Here is a 21,699-nt window from a genome sequence, read left to right on the forward strand (position 1 = left end):
TCTGCACTTGTAGGCCTACCAACATACTGCTTGAGAAAGGAGTCTGTACTTATTTTAGGAATTCCATTCTCTTTTCTCCATTTACCCCCTCTTTGTCCCAATCAATAAGTGGATAATTAAAATTGTTATTTCTACTTATCTTCTAGTATATGTACTTTTTAAAAGGCAGGGTGCATTGTGAGGACATTGAACACCTTGAGGTTCAGTAAGATAGGAACATGAATATGCTGTTAATCCCATTGAGACGGCTTTGCTATTTTTATTAGTCATGGCAGCTCTATCTTTTTAAATTCCAACTCACTGCCTTTTCCCCCTGTCCCTTAATGGCTTTACTTTCCATGTAAGTCCCTATCTCCCTTTTAAACACCTGAATTCACTTTACATGTGTGGCCTTCTGGGACAGCATGTTCCACATTCTGACAACCTTTTGTGTGAAGTTTTTTCTGGATTCACTTTTAGCTGGTTTAGCTCAAATTCCAACATTATGTCCCCTTGTTCTAGATTGTCTTAAGAGAGGGAAGACTCATTCACTACCTACCCTGTCAATTCCCTTCATTACTCCAAATAAATCAATCAGCTCATCTTTAAATCTGATGCTGATTCAAGCTTCAGTTTCGTGATTTATGACGTCATCTGAATGCCCATCAATATGTTATTGATTCATTAGGCAATTCAAAATTTTCAAGACATATTACAATTAGAGATGACACTGTACAGTAAAATGCAGTTTGGCTAGGTATAGTAGCCTGTCTAACTGTTTATGCACCATAGTAAAGATACCTCACAGGTCCAGGATGTTGGCATTCAGAACTCCTTGTTCTTTGAAGGATCAGTTTGCAAAGGTTGTGGAAACCAGTGTCCAGTCTTCCTGTAGCTGAGACCTTGAGGTAGACTCTTCAAGTGATGGATCCTTTAAAGTCTTTAAACTGATCAGGTATTAAACACATCAAGAACACAAATAATGTTAAAATAGAATACATTGTTTATTCATCTTTTCTTTATTAGTTTTGCACATATTTTAAAAATAGTCAACAGATTACTGTAAGATGATACATATTATAAAGAACTACCTTATTTATGAATGTTTTTAATACTTTGTTTCATCAAATAATATAGTAGTGAGGTTAACTATACATTTACTTATATATTTTGGAAGTATATGAAAGATTTGTATTGTGTGTAATGTTTCTCTGATTATTTGACTGAATAGTTTTATTGTTGTCACTTTTTTTTGTCCAGTATATTTTCCAATTCCACCTGCTTTTAATTCCCATTTCATAAACAAATTGGAAATTTGCAACGTCTTGTCTGTCTATGCTTTGTGTTGCAACTCTTGCAGTTTCTGGGAACTTATGCCACATAGGGTGATCTTTTATTCTGTGGGTTTGGCTATCATTAATATATTCTTGTTCAAAGTCCTTTGCTTGTAACAGTGTAATGTAAAATAATTTTCTCTACATTTATGTTGCACTTGCGATCTTTTCCAGTGTCAGTTCAGAACAATGCACCTACAGAACAGAATGCAATTAGGTTTATTGCACAAATTGCACCAAACATCAATTTTGGAAAATGTCATTATTGTTGCTGTATCATGTCTAAAAGTGCACCACTAAGGTTTAGACAATCATTTTAAATTGCAAATTTTGTTGGGTGTTATAATCCAATTTGTTTCACATCTCTTTTTAACAAAAAATCTTCTCGTGCTGTTAAATCCTGGTCCAAGTGTGACTTATAGTGCTGGTATTGAATGCATTTTCAAAGATGTTGATATGTAGTATTAAGTTAATTCGATCCACCACTGATATTTGGCTGAGTGGGTGTTTTAGCAGTTGTTTACTGCTGTGTTAAGCCTATAATATACAGATCAATGATATACAAATCTTTACTCAATGCTTGAAGTAAAATTGGACAGTCTGAATATCTGCTGTCTGGTATCTGTACTGGGGTTGGACACATTTGATTTGATATTTTATGACTCAAGCTATCAGTTCGATGTTTGGCACAAGAATTTTTCAGGGTGAACTCAGGGTGAGTGGCTAATGAAGATGTGGAAATGAACAACATATGCAACATATCTGAAGATTTAAACAGAAGAGCATCCTGTGTCCTTTATTCACTAGAGCCTCCAAATGGAAAAAGGGGAGAGGCCCCATTCCTTGAAGTGCAACTGAACTACTGATGACCCTTCTACATGTTACAGTTCCCGTAACAAAATGTAAATTAGTTTCTGTTTAGAATCACTGTGGTATAAAAGAGCACCTAATGGTTAGCAGTTAGCTGGGGAGGCGATTCAACTAGAGTAAACGTTGAATCTATTCGTCTCTTGTATACCATCATAAATTTGATAATTTTTAAGAGTACTACAGGAAAAAAATGCATGTAGTCCATCAGAGAGTCCCCTCCTCAGAATAGAGTTCAACTGTTGTTGTAGTTCCTGTACGTGAGTGAGTTTAAAAAAGAATTCCAAAATTTCTCCCCTCGTCTCCTGAAGGTCCATATTCCTTTCACTGGCACTGAGTGCCCTCCTGTACATACCCAAGTGGTTGTTCTTCATGTGTGAGCATAGACGGTGAGTGCTGACAGGCTGCTCAACTGGGGATCACGCAGCTGAGGCCAATCCTGACCTTATGTGACATTTATTCAAAAGCACTTAACAGCCGGAGTCACTGGATTGTGAGCAAGAGTGGGAACCCCAGATGATTTCCTCCCCCTCCCTTGCTCAGGGGGACTTCAACCAATCCTAGCTCTGCTACTGCTATCCTGGCTGAGATCAACAGAGCACAAACGGTGATTGAATCTGAAATGGCTTTGTTCCATTCTGAGAGGTGCGTAGTCACTTTTAAAATGGGGTTGTGTCTCCAACAATAATTTTAAACTTCTAAATATGTTTTAAATTCTTGTACACAATCATGTTTTCAAGGGGAGCTGCCATCTGCTTCCCTGCCAAGAATGACTGCTTTCGGACTGAAGGAGCTGCCTCCACAGAAGAGCCTCATAACAATCTGTAGACATGACATTGCCTTTCAAACAAGCCTGTATTAGTTTCATTATAGCGGCTGTGTGTGAAGCTATGATTCCAGGAGGTTGTGGTCTTGTTGGTAAATTTAACTTTATTAGAAGCAATGGAGTGAGTTTTAAGCCCTCCTGCCTTGTGGAAATAGGGCGGTAGCACCACAAAAATGCTGCGTAATTACTTACCGCCACATTGCTGCTGTGGCTGTGGCTTTTATTGCCCGGGTCTACTGCTTTATTGCTGGAGCAGTCAGGCAGTAGACTCATTTTAAATGCAATTTGGGGTCCTATGATGTACATAGCAGCCGGCTGCCATCTTTGGACTGAACTGGGCGGAGCATGCACTGTGCACGTTCTGACCAGTATCAGCTGGTGGCCTGGCCAAAGAGGATCCCAAATGTAATTGACTCTTTATTTTTGTGGGGCCAGAAGGAGCAGGAGTGCTTCTCCAGGCTGCAAAATACCCTCCTGGGCCGCTGCTGATATTGGGACGATATTGGGTCAGGGGGAAAATCTATTCCAATAAACCTACTCAATAATATGCCCAGATTCGCTCTCATAAAGTCAGCTCATTTTACACTTTACTCTTAAATTCCAGAGTCTGCTCTAAACATATCTTACAGGTGACCAATAAGAAGTGTGACTTGCCACAGTGTAGTACTGAGGGTGTTAAACTGAGATCCTGTCTGTCTATTCAGTGGTTCAGGCCACATAGCAAAATTTGAAGAAAAACAGGGGGAATAAAGATGAATTGGTCATTCATCTAATTGTTTTATATGGGATGTTACTAGTGAAGAATGGCTGTCACATTTGCCTACAAAACAATAGTCACTGCGCCTCCAAAATAACTTTATGTGAAGCACTTTCCAATATTTCAATATTAGGCACTGTGTAATTGCAAGTATTTATTTACACACATATATATATATATATATATATACAATGACACAATGTCTGCCCTCTGCATATAGCAGAGCAAGGCAACTCAAAACATCAACTGCAGCATACGTACAAAGTTCTACATTGTACATTGTATTTGTTTAAACAGCTACACATTCTTCTCTTCATACTGCTAAGTGAAATTTCTGCAGGCTTAAATTTCCCAAGTGAATTACAATCCTGCTCCTCCTGGCCTGACAATGAAAGTAAAAACAAGCTAAAAAGATTTACCTCCTTGGGCCTCTTCTGACCTTGGCTCCTCTTCCCGCTAGGTTGACCTGGCGAGAAAGCCACAAACACTTCCCTCTCAGGCTCATGGTTAAATTAGCAGTCGGGCCCTGATGAGGTCATTGGAGCCCAATCTGCATATTTGAAGAAGGACCTGCCAGTTTCCGGCAGGTAATCCTTCTCGTCTGTTCAGAGAGCAGGTTAAAATCGAAGCTTTTGGAAAGTGAACTAAACGTTGGTGAATGAGTTCCCCAGGTGATTTTAACTGCCTGGCTGTCCAGTTTCCACCTGGTGGGCAAGGTTAAAAGCACCCTGGTCTAATTTTGGCCAGTTAAAAGTAAACAATATGCGTCACTGTGCTATAATTTATTTTCAATACATGTTTGTGACCTTGTGCATTTTTATTATAGTTCCAAGAATGAAGTTATGCAACTGGGTGATCATCAAGGAGTGTTCCTAGCCCAGAAGTGCTGATACTAATTATAGACCCCAAGTGCTACTCTAGCTGAAATCAGTCATCTCAGTAAGGGGTGTAAATTGAACCTGGGACCCCATGGTCTGGATGGCTTAGCACTATAGCAGTTGATACCTTTACCCACTAAGACAGAAATATTCAAACTATGACCTGTAGTTTGGATCTGGCCCGCAAACTTGGGCAAACTGTCCTGCTGGCTAGTACCATTGTGGTGGCTAGGATGTTAGTTTTGAAGCTCATCTCAAGGTTTAACAGGTGACTGAGTGTTACATTGTGGCATCTTTTGACTAATCCTCTACAGAAACAATTTGGAAAAAGTTACTTTTAATGTTTTTAAAGCAAAGTGTATTCACACTTTGAATGTGAATGGTTGTTTTTCGGACTGGAGAGAGGTATACAGTGGTGTTGCCCAGGAGTCGATACTAGGACACTGCTTTTCTTGATATATATGAATGACTTGGACTTGGGTGTAAAGGGCACAATTTCAAAACTTGCAGATGACACAAAACTTGGAAGTGTTGTGAACAGTGAGGAGGATAGTAATAGACTTCAAAAGGACATGGAGAGGCTGGTGGACATGTGGCAGATGAAATTTAATGCAGAGAAATGCAAAGTGATACCTTTTGGTAGGAAGAACGAGGAGAGGCAATACAAATTAAAGGGTACAATTCTAAAGGGGGTGCAGGAACAGAGAGATCTGGGGGTATATGTGCACAAATCATTGAAGGTGGCAGGGCAGGTTGAGAAAGTGGTTAAAAAAGCATACGAGATCCTGGGCTTTATAAATAGTGGCGTAGAGTACAAAAGCAAGGAGGTTATGATGAACCTTTATAAAACACTGGTTCGTCCACAGCTGGAGTATTGTGTGTCCAATTCTGGGCAATCCACTTCAGGAAGGATGTGAAGGCCTTGGGGGGGAAAAAAAGAATTACTACAATGGTTCCAGGGATGAGGGACTTCATTTACGTAGATAGACTGGGGTTTGTTCTTCTTAGAGCAGAGAAGGTTGAGAGGTGTTCAAAATCATGAGGGGTCCACACGGAGTAGATAGAGAGAAACTGTTCCCACTGGCAGAAGGGTTGAGAACCAGAGGAAACAGATTTAAGATGATTGGCAAAAGAACCAAAGGCTACGTGAGGAAAAACCTTTTTACGCAGCGAGTGGTTATGATCTGGAATGCACTGCCTGAAAGGGTGGTGGAGGCAGATTCAATCGTGGCTTTCAAAAGGGAATTGGGTAAGTACTTGAAGGGAAAAAATTTGCAGGGCTACGGGGAAAGAGCGGGGGAATGGGACTAACTGCATTGCTCTTGCGGAGAGCCGGCATGGGCCGAATGGCCTCCTTCTGTACTGTAACCATTCTACGATTCTACACAAGTTTAGAAAAAAGTCACCTAGATGAAAGGTGGTTAATATGTTAACGGAGATGGTTTTCTCAAAAGACTGTAAACAATAAGCAATTTGTTAGCTTGCCTCTGTAATCCATAAACAGCTCGCATCCACTGTCTTGGCAACTTTCCAGTCCTGGGCACTTGGCAGCGAGTGTCCGGCAGGCCTTACCTTTTGGTTGTGAACAGACGGAGATAAGACACTGAGACAGGGACACAGACAGGCAGTCAGTCAGGTTTTTAGAACAGAAAGCTGCGAGGCATTGAAGCTTAGTAAAGGCTGTGAGAAGGTTAGAAAGATAATTAGGAATTATTCTGTTTAAGTTTATAGCTGCTACAGTGCTAGTACAATGACCCACTGATGTGGAGAGTTGTTCATTATTTTGCATTATTTCGTAAAAGCAAGTTCTCATGATGGAAGTATGTGAATCCAATCATAATTGTTGCTCCATATGTTCAATTGCCAGCTTAACAACTTGTATCTGGCCTCATTTCACCAAGTGTTCAGTTGGTCTGCCTTTGGAAGGATTCAAGGAGCAAACATACGAAAGTCACAAATATCCAGTTCAGATCGCAAGGAGATGCTGTTGTTAAATCCCTGAGATACACTACTATATAGTTAGAAGTTATGCGGTACTCACAAGTTCTGAAATATAAGATGCTCAGACCACTTATACATTTGCTTCAATTTGTTGCATATTGTGCAGTTTAAATTAATACTGTGTGCCTGTAATGGAATTATATAGTTTAATGAAACAAGCAAGCCTTCCAATATATGTAACAGAATGTCCTTGGAAAACAACATTATTCCCCTCCTTCCCTGTGCGTCTATTCATTCCTTACTCGCTTTCATTGGAATAGAACCGAATGTTGGCAATAGCATAGCCATTGGGAACAAATGTCTTGAGTTAAGATTCTGTCCTCGCCACTATACTGCAAACAAGCCTTTTCTACTCTTGCTGCCCATGGGACCCACCAGTCTACAGCATTGAGTACCTTACTGCTGCTCATTCATTTTCTAGCTGAAAGTAGCTATTAGCTTACCAAGGCCAACATCAATAGATGGTTTGAAAGATAATCATCTCCATGGTATTTTCATTTCAGGACAAAAGTTTAAAACTGTGGGCCAAGGAAGTAAAGATTTAGTTTTTCCCCCGCTCAGCAAGTATTTCTCTATCAAGTTGGTAAAGTTATAGATTAAATAATATATTCTTTTGTATTTTTTCCTTCCTCTCCTGAAAGATTGGACTAATGCAGAGATTGGTTCCATGGCATTGGGTAAGCTATTCTCCCTTGGGGCATTATGGCTCAACCTTCGTACAATAATCCTAGCCCCATGATATTTGGGCCAATTCCAACATCACCACTGCTACCCTGGCTAAAGTGAGTTAACTGAAACAAATAGCAAGGATTGAAACCAGGACCTGTCTGGTCTCTATGGCTCCGCAGTGCACTAGACAGTGTGCTTACCAACTGAGCCATTGGCAGCTCCTGTGCTGTCTTTTAATTCTGCCATATCTTTCAGTTCCACTTCTGAACTAAGTTTACATCTGTGGCTCAGATATGGCAATTACTGTCCAGAAAATAGCATTCTACTTTTTAATGTGTATAGACTTAAAGTAAAAAGAAATTAAATAGAGATTAGAGTTCCTGTCTGCTTTTGTTGTGTCTTATTCCCTTTAATTTTCTTTTGTGAGGTATTATTTTCCATTTACAAGATATTCTAGTTTGTTAGAACATGTCTATTTTTGTTTTCCGATCCCAATCTGCAACGTCTGGGGGTCCTGCGGCTTGTATGATTTAATTAGAGGAACTGTCTCTTTCGTGTGCCCATAGCCTCCCTCTTGTCCATCTGAACATCATTATACAAGGCCTCTGGACTGTGAATCACAGGTCACCAGCAGCTTCCGTGTTAAATGAATATTTAGCTGGATTGAGAAAAAAGAGGCCTTCGCAGTTTAGAGAAATTCACTTCATCTGGTAGCCAGCTATGTTAACAATTATGTCACATGTCTGCACATTTACCGGATGAAAGGAGCCCCCGAGGGGATATGGAAATGCACTTTCACAGAAATCATCCTTTGCATGCCTTATGTCTCTTTTAGTTATTCCAATCCAACAGAAACATTTTTAATGTATGAACCATGTTTTCTAGACTAAAATAATATCTGTCTGTTGGGCTCTGTGGGTCCCGTATTAAGATTTTCTTTTCAATCTCATCTTCTACATAGTCAGCACAGTGTGCCGTTCAGAAAGGATAATATTGTCTGCATAAGTAATCAGGGCACTTTTACTCGGCTCAATATTTTAACATTCCAGGAATCATTATTTTGGCTTGCTACTGCTGGAATTTGAACAGATTTAATATTTCCCACTGTGAGTGTGAAGTGGAAGCTTTGGGGTGCAGCGATGCAGAAACAGTGTAGTTTTAACAAAAGCTGTCTGATACTGAATTTAATTTGATTTGGCTTTGCAGAAGAAAGAACCCAGGACTGAATATGCAGTTAATTAAGAAGGACATATTCACTGTTCAGTCCCAGTTCAGAGTGGCATTTTCCCTTCACATTCAAACAGAAATTGTTAAAAAAAAAATTACTGTAATATTTATGAGTGTAAAACTCTTATTAATGGGTTAGTATGGATGAATGAGCTAGATGGGCCAAATGGCTTTCGTCATCTGTACTTATCTTTGTGAAGATTTAAATGAATTTCATCCCCTTATCCTTATGCTACTTTTTGTAAGCAGAAGAATATTATCACTTTGTAGCCTCAGGAACAGCCTAGTTTGTATTTGTAATCCTAAAACTACAATGCAGTCTTTGACAGAAAAAAGCACATTGATCGTTGAACAATTAAGGAATGCTGATCTGCAACACGAGAGGCTTAGGAATGAGAGAAAACCACTGAGCTAGCAAACCTGTTTCTTTTTCATAGAGAACCCTTCACTTAGCTGCCATTTCACAATATCCCTCGATCCTTCAGTTCTGTTCTCTCTTTGTCTCTCTAGTTATCACATGTGGGATCCTCCAGAACCCGTTCATACAATTTGCTTTCTGTATCTCAGTGCATCTTTTCACTGTTTAAAAATACATATTTTTCACACCATTAGTTTTTCCAGATGGTAAAACTAGCTAAAAGCTACATTGTATAAAAGAACTATATGTATAGAATTGACAATTATTTTCCCTTATCAGCTGACTCATCTGCCCTCTGCTCTTTTCTCCGCCTTTCTCTCAAGCCCAATTAATTTAGAGATCAGAGTAAAGGGTTACGGGAAAGCATTGTAAAACTATTTCCTTTTAACAACAATTTACCACTTGCAAGCCAATTCTGGCTTTGATGATTTTTTTCTTGTTATAAAGCACTGTCGTGGAGTCTTTGGAGAGGGACAAGAGCCTTGTCCCGATGTTGTATACAGACACTTTCACACCGCAAAAATGCGTTATTGCAAATCATATTGAGCGTTTGGGACATTTTTTCATTTAAGAGCATTTTTGGAGAGGGAAAAAGAGAATTATACTTATTAATAACAGGATTTGATGATAAAGTTCAGATAATGCTTCAGCTGATCTAAGATTCGAATCAGAAATATTTCCCAATCATTCTTCTTGTATTAAAATCCAGCTCCAAACATAACTCAAAAATAGAAAATCTTGATGTAAATATATAATTTTCCACAATTGTACTGTTTTTAATGTTTGCCATACTGAAACTGCTCAAATTCAGAGAACGGCAGCAGATTTTAAACCCTGAGCACTGTTGTTAAAAAAAAAAATATGTTTCTGTTTAGTGTTTTCTGTTATTTTTGGTCTCAATTTGAGTTACTGAATGAATTATTAACTGGGCTGTGTTACAAAGATGTACAAAATCAGATATTTTATCTGCACTTTATAGAATTCCTGACAAACTAATTACTTGTCTATGTATTGTGTTGTATTTGCTGTTTGATTGAAGCTTTGAAATACAGTGTTACATCTGGTATCTATTAGAATGGGAATGTTTGGTCGCTATAGGGGACTATGACAAGAAAGATCAACTTGCCATGTATAACAGGAAAGCTCACTTTGTCATTCTGAATGAGGAAGTAATTTGTATTCAAAGAATTTTTATTAATCACAAACATCTCTCTACATTATAGGAGTGAAGGATTAATGTTCCTCATTCTGGTCTGGCAATTTGAAAATGGTTAACACATGTCCTGTTTGATATAATGTGAATCTTGTGTTTTCATGGCAACCTTCTACTTGCTTTGGAGATGACTAGTTTCAATTTGTTGTTTGTATTATGCATCCAACAACTTTGAGAGCTATCATGTGAAAATGTGTCCAAATGAAACAGTCTGTGGCATATTTTTCCTAAACCACAAATGCATGTGGTAAATCAGGCAAAGTCATGCAAATGTAACATATGAAAGAATAAGTAGTGTTGTTAAAAGTTCTTCACATCTTTAGCCAACAGCAGCAGCTGTTTTTCTTTCCTTTCTGAGCAGGGCTCTGGTTATTCAACTGTGGTTTTTGGCTTTCTGTCAAAACAACTAGGAATAACACACCTGTCAGCACTTGGCAAACTATAGTAACATAATTGTTTTAATTTTTCAAGCATATTTACTAACGTATATTATTTTACGAATTTCCCTCTATCTTTCCCCCAGCTGGTTTACTAAGTGCAAATGCTCTCATCCGGCAGGTGAGCTGGCTTTGCGTTTTCCTTACTAAGCTCCTTTGTCACTATAGAAATCATGCTGTTCTTAAGTGGTTTGATTCTCTTTGAGGTGGCTTACATGTGAATCATCTGTTTGCTTGCCAGGCGATTGTTTAATTCATGAAAGAGCTGTTTTTTTCTTTTATTGGTCAAACCAAGGCTTTGTTCACAACTTTAACATTTCTCTGAAAGGGATATAATTCCCATGTTTAAACCAATGTTTGAATAGCACAAAATTGCCATTTTTTTCTCTTTCCTCCCAAATGGATTAGGTACTTTAAGAAGCCCAGCTTCTTTGTGTTCTACAATTCATCAGCTGTCAAAGAATCTGAACTTTCTCAGCACATACTGTTTTAATGGTTGGACATGTTGTTGGGGACAATGTAAGCTAAATATGTTGTGGTTAAACACCAAAGATAGGAATAAAGTTTCAGGAGACAAAGCTTGCTTAGCTTCTAATGAAAGTATTGAAAGGTTTGGGAAAGGGATACTGTAAATTTATGTTGCATTTTCCTTACAATTCTGTTGGTGGCAGCATCCTTGACTTTAGTCGTTCTACTGTAATATAAATGAGCTGGAATTAATGCCTCTGACAGCATTTAATACCACTTCAAGAGATGTTTTTTCTCTGCATCAACAAAGGCACAGAGCAGCTGGATGCTGCATTCTGCCATTTTTTCAGCCTGCTGGCACAATGAGTGTTGAGCCTGCCTGTACAGGCCACTAATGCGGGGTTTGTGCTGCTCATCAATGTGGTATTTCCCCTGACATCAGAGATGGTGTGTGGCCAGAAAATAAAATAAAAGTCATGATTATTACTTTTACATAACTGTAGTGTAAACAGGGTGGATTCTGAGGTATTTGAAATAGAATATCATGTAATATAATATAGCACAATATAAGATCACATTTAAAGTGGCATTCTGTGGATAAATGTTTGCCAAACACTCAGACAAAGTGATGCATTCATGCCAAAGTTCATCATTTGCACACAATGTTACGGTTTTGACAACTTCATTCCCGCTGTTCTCCCTGTCCAGGTATAAACACAATGCATGATATTCTCATTGTTAAATAGCCCATAGTATGGTCATGGTAGGTTCCCAGAAGTGCTATCTTTCAGTTTTGTGATCTTGCAGTTATGGGATATCATCATGCTTATCAATGAGCAAACTAGCCTTGATTTAGTAGCTCATTTTTAAACTAGATATAGGAACCAAACCTCAAAGCTGAACTGCCACACTATCCATCCCAGCCAGTCCTTTATTTAGACACCTACCAGCCTTATCATCTTCTAGGTCAATTACTCTCAGCTAGTTGTCCGATCACTCCAGATCAGTTCTTTAAGCACATAGTGCCAGCCATGCTATCTGTTCAAATCTGTCTCACTCCCACGTCACCGACTGAATTATCAGTTCTGCTAAGTGCCTTACACACTGTTTACTGTATTCCAAGTATTGGTCAATTAGTTAGTCAAACACCAACCAGATCTGCTTCCAGTCTTTTTAATTCTTTAAACTGCGCTCATCCCCAAAGGCAATCCCACCTACCTTTGATCCAAAGTTCAGGGTCTAGATTCCAATTCCTTTTTTTTAATGGTTTAAGTTTTTTTTATTAGGTTTCATGCTAAATGCACTGTCCATCTCCATCATTGATAATTGAAAACAATTTTACAACACCAAGTTATAGTCCAGCAATTTTATTTTAAATTCACAAGCTTTCGGAGATTCTCTCCTTCCTCAGGTAAATGTTTCAGGATCTCCTTGAAGCCTACGCATTTATACATATTGAATAATACATGGTGTTTACAGACTGCCCCTGCAACTGCCCGTTGCCAAGGCAATCACCGTGTTCAGACAGAGAGGTGTCATCTGCAGAACCCCCGAATACACATTCAACAAAAAAACAAACAGGGAAAAAAAACAGAGAAAAAAAAACAGAGAGAGGCAGAAACATCCGGAAGGCAGAGAGAGCCAGCAAATGACCCATTATATTAAAAACAGATAACATTTGTTCGCTGGTGGGGTAACGTGTAGCGTGACATGAACCCAAGATCCCGGTTGAGGCCGTCCTCATGGGTGCGGAACTTGGCTATCAATTTCTGCTCGACGATTTTGCGTTGTCGTGTGTCTCGAAGGCCGCCTTGGAGTACGCTTACCCGAAGGTCGGTGGATGAATGTCCATGACTGCTGAAGTGTTCCCCGACTGGGAGGGAACCCTCCTGTTTGGCGATTGTTGCGCGGTGTCCGTTCATCCGTTGTCGCAGCGTCTGCATGGTCTCGCCAATGTACCATGCTCTGGGGCATCCTTTCCTGCAACGTATGAGGTAGACAACGTTGGCCGAGTCACAGGAGTATGAACCATGCACCTGGTGGGTGGTGTCCTCTCGTGTGATGGTGGTATCTGTGTCGATGATCTGGCATGTCTTGCAGTGGTCTCGCCAATGTACCATGCCCCAGAGCATGGTACATTGGCGAGACCATGCAGACGCTGCGACAACGGATGAACGGACACCGCGCAACAATCGCCAAACAGGAGGGTTCCCTCCCAGTCGGGGAACACTTCAGCAGTCATGGACATTCATCCACCGACCTTCGGGTAAGCGTACTCCAAGGCGGCCTTCGAGACACACGACAACGCAAAATCGTCGAGCAGAAATTGATAGCCAAGTTCCGCACCCATGAGGACGGCCTCAACCGGGATCTTGGGTTCATGTCACGCTACACGTTACCCCACCAGCGAACAAATGTTATCTGTTTTTAATATAATGGGTCATTTGCTGGCTCTCTCTGCCTTCCGGATGTTTCTGCCTCTCTCTGTGTTTTTTTTTCTCTGTTTTTTTTCCCTGTTTGTTTTTTTGTTGAATGTGTATTCGGGGGTTCTGCAGATGACACCTCTCTGTCTGAACACGGTGATTGCCTTGGCAACGGGCAGTTGCAGGGGCAGTCTGTAAACACCATGTATTATTCAATATGTATAAATGCGTAGGCTTCAAGGAGATCCTGAAACATTTACCTGAGGAAGGAGAGAATCTCCGAAAGCTTGTGAATTTAAAATAAAATTGCTGGACTATAACTTGGTGTTGTAAAATTGTTTACAATTGTCAACCCCAGTCCATCACCGGCATCTCCACATCATTGATAATTGAGTTTGTGATTATTCGATAAAAGACATGGTACCTGATAATTCAAATCTGACTGGTAATGTATGTGAAGAACCGATCAAGACTGATAGTGTGATTAGTCATGTGAGACTGATTTGGATGGCTTGTGAATGATATCATGAGAGACTATGGGCCCGATTTTTCCAGGGGTGCAGGTTCCCGGCGGATGGGCAACGCGCCCGGTGAAATTAGTGGGTTTCCCTCGCAATCGTAGCAGGCAACCTACTAAATGGAGCCACTTACCTGCTCCTCCGGGTTCCCCGCTGCTGGTCTGCGCGTCGGGCGGGCTGCGCATGCGCAGTAAGATCTGTCAGCTGGAGGCGCTCTATTTAAAGGGGCAGTCCTCCACTGACAGATGCTGCAACCAATGGAACAAATTACAGCATGGAGCAGCCCAGGGGGAAGGCTGCTCCCAGTTTAATGATGCCTCACCCCAGGTATCAATACATGGGGTGAGGAGGAGGGGGAGGACAGAGATCTTCCACCCGGCGGGCGGGAGGAAGCGGCCCGCCTCCGCCACCAGGAAGGCCTGGCTCGAGGTGGCAGAGGGGGTCACCTGTGCCACCAACATATCGCCCACCTGCACACAGCGCAGGAGGCAGTCCAATGACCTCAGTAGGTCAGCCACAGTGAGTACATGTAGTCTTTCCCCTGCACTCCATCTGCCACATCACTGCCCCCACCCCACATCTCCTTCGGCACTGCCAACACTACTCTGTCACATCACCCCTCATACCCACTCAAACCCCATCCTCATCTTACCTCCACCTACTCACCTCGCCAGTACTCACCCCGCCACTACCACTCAACCCAATCCTCATACAATCTCATGGCTCTATCCCTTACTCACCCTCTCGTGCATCTCTTTCACGGTCAGCCTCACTCAACCTGCCACCACCTGTGCTGCAGCCACAGGGCATGCATCACATATGTGCAGTAGGCAGCGTAAGGCATGTCGTGAGCATGAAGGGGATGCACAAGGGTGTTTGAGGGTTTGTCATGGTTGTTACTTATATTGAATTTCAGAACAACTCACATCACACATTATATTGGCACCACTACTGCCATGTCTTCTGAATCCTGTCTGGTTTGTGCAATAATGCCCGCTCCTGGGTATCACTATGAGCACCCACCATTGATGCCACCCATTGTGTCACTGCAGAGTGGGTGTAGGTGTATTTGCAGGGCTCTTCTGCGCAGACAACTGAGAGACATCGGCGATGTCCCCGGTTGTACCCTGGAAGGCTGCGGAGGAGAGGTTCGGGAGGGTAGTGGTGACTTTGACAGCGACAGGTAGGAAGATGGTGCACGGGCCAGCCAGGAGCAGCTCGGCATGAAAGAGGCTGCAGATGTCCACAGCTACATGTTGAGTGACTCTGAGCCTCCGTGTGCACTGCTGCTCAGAGAGGTCCAGGAGGCTGAGCCTCGGTCTGTGGAACGTGTGGCGAGGGTAGTGCCCTCTGCGACGCATCTCCCTCTGCGGTAGCCCTCCCTCTTGCTGAACAGGTGGATGTGTCACAGCACTCTGTTGTGGAGCTCCACGTGTCAGAGGTGGACGGCGTGGATGGCGAGGCTGGTGATGCTGTTCGCCCTCCGAGGAGGTCATGACTGCAGCTACTGCGGCCCCCATCCGCAAGATGTACATCTGAGGGGGTCCGCAAGGTAGCCACATGTCTCTGGACCCCGGGGTGAGTGTGCAGGTTGGTGATTTTGACTGTCAGGAGGAGGGTGGTGGAGGCCAAACTTTGTCCCAAGTGACAGAGTGGCCTCCTGCAATGGGTGAGGGTCTCCCCCCCCCCCTCCCCCACCTGTCAAATGGACCTTTGCAGCTGCCACAGGCTGACAGCTGCAACACGTCCATTCGATCTGGGACTGTTTTCCCCCAGTGTGGGAAACAGTCCCATGTTGTTCAAAAATCACACACAGTCCCTTAATCAGGTCAGTTAATGACCTGAAATAGGTAAATAAATACTGTCAAGTGGCATCCCGCTGGCTTTAATTGCCTGCGGGATTCCCACCAGCGGGGGCTGCGTGCGCACGCCGGCGCGTTAGCGGGGAACCCGGAAGTGGGCGGGATCGAGGCGGGATCCGTTCGGGATCCTGGATTTTCCGATTTTCGAAGCCCCCCGCCGAGAACGCACCCGATAGCGGGTGCTAAAATCGGGCCCTATAAGTCTCTCTACTTATTACAGAAATTGTGTTTACAACTGATACCATGGTTACAGGTGTGCCAAGGCAAAGGGGAGCTCAAAATGTTTCTCAATAATTGGTGAGGCAGGCGGGCTGAATGGCCTTTCTTGTATTTTATGTGAGCGCTATAATTTACAATTAGCAAAATCAATTTAGTGAAGGTTTGTAGGGTCTGTAGTAACAATCATCATCTCATATTTTCTTTTGTTTATTAGGAAGAAAAGAAAGAACTTGCATTTATTTAGTGCCTTTCAAGTCCTCCACATGTTCCAAAGTGCTTCACGGCCATTGAAGTGTTCTTCAAGGAAAGAAAGAACATATTTATGTAATAAATTGGATAGCCCAGTGATGAGGGATAGAATAATGGAGCCTGGTCTTCTGTTGCTTCCAAGCCTTTATTCACAGAGCTCCACATTACCCACTCCACACCTTAGATAAGCTCTCATATAAATGGATACAAGAAAGTACCCAATTGATACGCACCACCTGAATACAATTAACACTAATTGATATAAATCACATGGATACAATTAACAATTTATAGAGTGCTCTTCACAGTCAATGAATAACTTTAGAAGTGTAGTCACTGTTGCTTTATAGGCAAGTATGTACATCGCAGGGTCTTACAAACAGCAATGAGACAAATGACCATTCATTTCTTTTTGGTTGTATTGGTTGAAGGAGGAATGGTAGCCAGGATACCTCCCTGCTCTTTTGCTAATAGTGCCATTGTTTTTTTTTTACATTCATCTGAATAGGCAGACAGGCCTTTAGTTTAATGTCTTATCAGAAAGACAGCACGTCCGACAATGTGGCATTCCCTGTCTCAGTACTTCACTAAAGTGTCAGTTTAGATTACGTGCATAGCCCTGGAATGGCAATTGAACCCATGGCCTTCCAACTCAGATGCAAGAGTGCTACCTCTGAGTCAAGGCTGACACTCCAATCTTTATTGTAAATTAGAGGGAAAGTCGCACTGAAGCCACACAAGGCACTTTAAAGTGGACAGTTATACAGCAATCTTGACAGAGGCCTGGGAGCAGCAGGACATCAACCTGGCCTATCAGCCAGAGGTTCTGCATGGAAGGGAGAGCCCACATAAACAGGAACAAGAACAAATAATGAATACCCTTCAAAAAAAATTAAGATTAAATCATGAGGATTTTTTCAAAGCAATTCAGATATCAATGTGGAAACCTACCTCTAACATTGGCCAATCATGTAAACAGTTGCTGTTACGTTTTATCACCTGTGGTGGGAAAGAATTCTTTAAATTGGACAATTTTATACTTCCTAACAGCCCTTAGCAGTAGACTTAGTTTTTGGGACATGGCACTTGCTGAGTGAAGCATTTTTTAACTTTCCTGAGGTAGATAAGGCAAATGCTCATGGTCAAAATGGGGAAGGGTTCTCAGAATGACTGCAGGACTGTTTCCTGAACTTCACTCTCCATCTTAATGAGGAATTCTATCATGTTATGGTCGGTCTTCCCTAAGGGACCCCCACAACAAGATTGTTAATTAATCCTTTCTCATTGCACAATACCCAGTCTAGGATCGCCTGTTCTTTAGTTGGTTCCTCAACATATTGGTCTAGAAATCCATCACGTACACACTCCAGGAATTCCTCCCCCACAGTATTATTGCTAATTTGGTTTGACCAATCTATATGTAGATAAAATCACCCATGATTATAGTTGTACCCCTTCTTGCATGTGTCTCTAATTTCCTGTTTCATGCCCTCCCCTACATCTCCACCACTGTTTGGGGGCTGGTAGACAACCCCCACCAACGTTTTCTGCCCCTTGGTGTTTCTTAGCTCCACCCATACAGATTCCACATCGTGATTTTCCGAGCCAATATCCTTCCTCCCTATTGCATTGATTTCCTCCTTTACTAACAACGCTACCCCACCTCCTTTCCTTTTTTGCCTGTCCTTCCTAAATATTGAATACCCCGGATGTTCAGTTCCCATCCTTGGTCACCCTGCAGCCATGTCTCCGTTAATATCTATCTGCGCTGTTAATTCATCTAACTTATTGCGAATGCTTCGCACATTAAGACACAATGCCTTTAGACTTGTCTTTTTAAGATTGCTAGTCATCTTAGTATTATTTTGTACTATGGCCCTATTTGTTTTTTGCCCTTGTTTTCTCTGCCTTCCACTATTGCTTCTTCCCTTTCTGTCTTTTGTTTCCATCCTTGTTTCCCCCTCCTCTGTCTCCCTGCTCAGGTTCCCACCCCCTGCCATTCTAGTTTAAACCTTCCCCAACAGCACAAGCAAACACCCCCGCAAGGACATCGCTCCCGGTCCTGCTTAGGTATAACCCGTCCTGCTTGTACAGGTCCCACCTTCCCCAGAACTGGCCCCAGTGTCCCAGGAATCTAATCCCTCCCTCCTACATCATCCCTGCAGCCACGCATTCATCTGGTCTATTCTCCTGTTCCTATACTCACTAGCACGTGGCACTGGTAGTAATCCTGAGATCACTACCTTTGAGGTCCTACTTTTTAATTTATCTCTTAACTCCTTAAATTCACCTTGCAGGACCTCATCCCTTTTATTTCCTATGTCGTTGGTACCGATATGGACCACGACTACTGGCTGTTCACCCTCCCCCTCCAGAATGCCCTGCAGCAGCTCCGTGACATCCTTGACCCTAGCAGCAGGGAGGCAACATACCATCCTGGAGTCACATTTGCGGCCGCAGAAACGCCTGTCTGTTCTCCTTACAATTGAGTCCCCTATCACTATAGCCCTGCCACTCTTATTCCTCCCCTCCTGTGCAGCAGAGCCACCCGTGGTGCCACAAACTTGGCTCTTGCTGCTTTCCCTTGATAAGCCATCTCCCCCAACAGTATCCAAAGCGGTATATCTGTTTGACAGGGAGATGGCCTCAGGGGACTCCTGCTCTACATGTCTGGTCCTTTTACTCTGCCGGGCGGTCACCCATTTCCTTTCTGCCTGCATAATCTTTACCTGCGGTGTGACCACCTCACTGAACGTGCTATCCATGAAAATCTCAGCATCGCGGATGCTCCACAGTGAATCCACCCACAGCTCCAGCTCCAAAATGCGGTTAGCCAGTATCTGCAGCTGGACACACTTCCTGCACACATGGTCGCCAGGGACACCTGTAGTGTCCATGACTTCCCACATAGTGAAGGAGGAGCACATCACGGGTGCGAGCTCTGCTGCCATGACTTGCCTTAGATTTACACCGCATTCACCTCTCAGACTCTTCCTGCTCTCGGACTCTCCTTTTACACTGCACTCACCTCTCGGACTCTCTTTTTACACTGCGCTCACCTCTCAGACTCTTCTCCAGCTCTTGGACTCTCCTTTTACACTGCGCTCACCTCTCGGACTCTCCTCCCGGACTCTCCTTTTACACTGCGCTCACCTCTTGGACTCTCCTCCCGGACTCTCCTTTTACACTGTGCTCACCTCTCGGACTCTCTTCCCGTTCTCGGACCACTAAATGTTACACTTCTATTTGAAAGGGGGGAAAAGGATAAACCAGCGAATTATAGGCCAGATAGTCTGACCTCTGTTGTTGGTAAATTTTACAATTTTGTTGGGAAATTCTGGCAGCAGAGCCTCCCTGGGGGTGAGGTGTTGAAAAAAATCACAAAATTGGGCTTTGAGGCCCATGTACTGGAACAAAGTCATGCAGCATTTTGCGGTTTTCAGGTTGTGGGGAAAGCTGGGGCCTGGCACAGTCTCATTAAAAGATAGAAAAATTATATCTATCATTTTTGCTTTTTGACTGAGAGGTGACCTGATTGAGGCCTTTAAAATTATGAAGGGGTTTGATAGGGAAGACGCAGAGAAGATGTTTCCACTTGTGGAGGAGTCCAAAACTAGGGGCCATAAATACAAGATAGTCACTAATAAATCCTATAAGGAATTCAAGAGAAACTTTGTTACTCAGAGAGTGGTGAGAATATGGAACTTGCTCCTACCGCATGGAGTGGTTGAGGCGAATAAAATAGATGCATTTAGGGCGAAGCTAGATAAGTACATGAAGAAAGGAATAGAAGGATATGTTGATAGGGTGAGATGAAGTAAGGTGGGAGGAGGCTTGTGTGGAGCATAAACATCGGCATAGACTTGTTGGGCCGAATGGCCTGTTTCTGTGCTGTAAAATTCTATGTAATACTGTGTAAACCATTTTATTTCTGAGAAAAGGTTAGTGAAGATCATAATAACTTGCTGCATAACATAAATGGCTACTCATCCCCCCTCAGGCTCTTTTGCCAATTATCTTCAATCTTAAAATTCTTCAAACGTTTTGTTTCGAAGCCACGTTTCTTTAGCTGGTCCCTGTGCAGTGATTCAGGTGAATTAAGAGTAAAACTGAGTGTACAGTAAAGGAAGCAGGGAAAAGGGGGTAAGTGGTACTGGCCATGTTTTTTTCCTTCCCCTGCCCGTCCCATTCTTGCGTGTAATAATGATGTATGATTTGAATAATCTGTGAACTCCCTCTTCTGAATCTGGAAGGCTACTCATGAAGCCATCTATGTAGCGTAGATGATTCACAATGGGTTGGTATAACTTCTTTACCCAGAGAGTAGTTAGAATGTGGAACTCGCTACCATAAGGAGTAGTTGAGGCGAATAGCATAGATGCATTTAAGGGGAAAATAGATAAACACATGAGGGAGAAAGGAATAGAAGGATATGGTGATAGGGTGAGATGAAATCGGGAGGAAGGAGGCTCATGTGGAGCATAAACACCGGAATGGACTAGTTAGGTCAAATGGCCTGTTTCTGTGCTCTACATTCTATGTAATTCTGTGTAACTCTGTCTGTCAGCATTTCAAAACCTGCATCATATCTTCTCTCAATGCTCTTTTTTGCAATGGAAACAAGTTCAATTCTATGTCTATCTTCATAACTATTAGTTTTATTTCCTAATATTACTCTTACTTGTCTCTAAAACCCAAACCAATGCATCAATATTCCTTTGAAGGCAGGATACCTAAAACTGCACAAAATAGTTTGAACGTAGTCTTGCCAATGACTATGCAAGGTTCCAATAGCTTGTTTCAATTAATCAAGTGCCTTAAGTTGTATGACAGTAATGTGATAAATTGTTGATAACGGCTTTCGAATTTTGGTATCAGCAAAGGTGACAGATTGTCATTAAAACCCAATTGGTTCAGTAATGTCCCTATCTCGTCTGGCCTATATGTGACTCCAGTCCCACACTAACGTGGTTGATTCTTAACTGCCCTCCAAAGTGGCCTACCCTAGCAAGCCACTCAGTTGTATCCAACCGCTACATGTAGCAATTCAAGTAGAAGGCCTTCTCAGGATAACTAGGGATGGGCAATAAATGCCGGCCTTGCCAGTGATGCTCACATCCCGAGAGTGAACTAAAATAAAACCCCGAAACGGCCTAGAAATTTGGGCAGGCCCATTTTTGGGCATGCGGGGAGTGCAGGGTTACTACCCTATGTCTGAATTGTAGGGCCCGAGGCTTCCCCCGACGTTAGGCCACAGTGCTCAGTATAGTGGAGCTGGCAAGGCGCAACAGCCAGCTGAGTAAGAGGAGTGCCAGAACAGGCCACTGCTCGATTCACACCGGCCCTCAGGTAAG

This window comes from Heptranchias perlo, chromosome 4 (genome assembly GCF_035084215.1).
Source record: "Heptranchias perlo isolate sHepPer1 chromosome 4, sHepPer1.hap1, whole genome shotgun sequence".
Taxonomy (NCBI): Eukaryota; Metazoa; Chordata; class Chondrichthyes; order Hexanchiformes; family Hexanchidae; genus Heptranchias; species Heptranchias perlo.